Here is a 1,503-nt window from a genome sequence, read left to right as displayed (position 1 = left end):
CCTCCTTGGCCCGATGGTGGAGGCTGCTGCCTGGCCTGGTGGTGGAGGCTGCTGCCTGGCCTGGTGGTGGAGGCTGCTGCCTGGCCTGGTGGTGGAGTCTGCTCCCTGGCCTGATGGTGGAGGCTGCTGCCTGGCCTCAGCAAACAAAGTTAACAGGCAAGCATTCAACTCAAAAATCCATCAATGACCCGCTTAATGAGAAAGATTAAAAAAGTCAAACTAAAACAAAGCAAGACTGGTAAAAAGTGGAAAATAGTATGAGACAGTCTTGATGTCTCAGCTCCTGCTGCTCCTGCTCAGTGGTATTATCAGTTATTCAAAGTGTCCCAGGGGGATCTTGAATGGAGTTTTCCATTCATCTCTTTCTCTGGTTCTTACCAGGGGGTTGCCCTTTTGGAGATCAAGTTTGGTGATGAAATGTATGTCATGAACAGGGTCAAAAGCTGCTGAGAGAAGAGGCATAAAGTGGTTCAGGTAGACATACAACAGGAAGAGTTTGCCATTTGACTAAATTGTTATCCACAAAGATTTGTTCACCTCAAGATTCACCACAAGAAGCAATAGAGTGAAATGGTTGATTCAAAAGAGAGCAGGGTAATATCATCTGTTCTGAAACCTCCCTGCTGGTCCCTTCCTTATCGGTGGACCTTCCCTTTTAGCTGCTTTGGACAGAAAGAAATGAAGTGACCACTCTCGCCGCAGGACAGACAGAGTCCAGTCTTTATCCAACATCGTCGTTCCTCAGGTAACAACCGGGTACAACCAACCTGCATCGGCTTCTTAGGATCTTGCCCAGAAAAGTCACAAGACAGAAACGTGTATGATCTGAAGGAATACATTGTATAATGACAAGAAAGAGGGAAGACCAAGTATGCAATGAGAGACAACAGCTGAGGTTTGAACAGTTTATTAAATATGAAACTGCAGCAGGTTGGGAGAGATTCACCAGAAACTGCAACTGATTCTGGGGACAAACTTTAAGAGATTCTGAGGAAGTCGGTTGCCGTGTGATGTCACTGGTGAATCTCAGAGGATTTCTGAATCCGTCCAGGTAGGTTTGTAGGAATCCTTCTATGGCTGTTACTCAATGGTCCAGGGAAATGCACAGGGTCAGATCCCTGAGAGCAGAGACTGGTAGAAAATTAAGGAGACAAACCAGAGTATGGACACTGAGAGCCCATCCAGAGTTAAAGCCAGGTGATCCGAGATCTATAGACAATTCAGGGGGAATCCGAGAGTGGGGTCAGAGCCAGACCCAGGTGATCTGAGAACCAGAGACCATGCAGGGGAGAATCTTAGAGCGAGGTCAGGGCACAGAAAACAAGTCAGAGATCCAAAAACGCACTGTGACAGGTCAGCTATGGTTCAGGCAGGCTCAAAGAATCAGGAGGCAGAATCAGGTTAAGAATGATGAAGGCACGCGCCTGTGAATTCACAACGCTACGGAAACCGCGGCAGACCAAACCAGATGAAAGTGCGCATTCAGCTCCGCAAAGAACTCAT

The sequence above is a fragment of the Cyprinodon variegatus genome, unplaced genomic scaffold (genome assembly GCF_000732505.1).
Source record: "Cyprinodon variegatus isolate N-32 unplaced genomic scaffold, C_variegatus-1.0 Scaffold195, whole genome shotgun sequence".
NCBI lineage: Eukaryota > Metazoa > Chordata > Actinopteri > Cyprinodontiformes > Cyprinodontidae > Cyprinodon > Cyprinodon variegatus.
Note: the sequence above shows the minus strand (reverse complement) of the source record.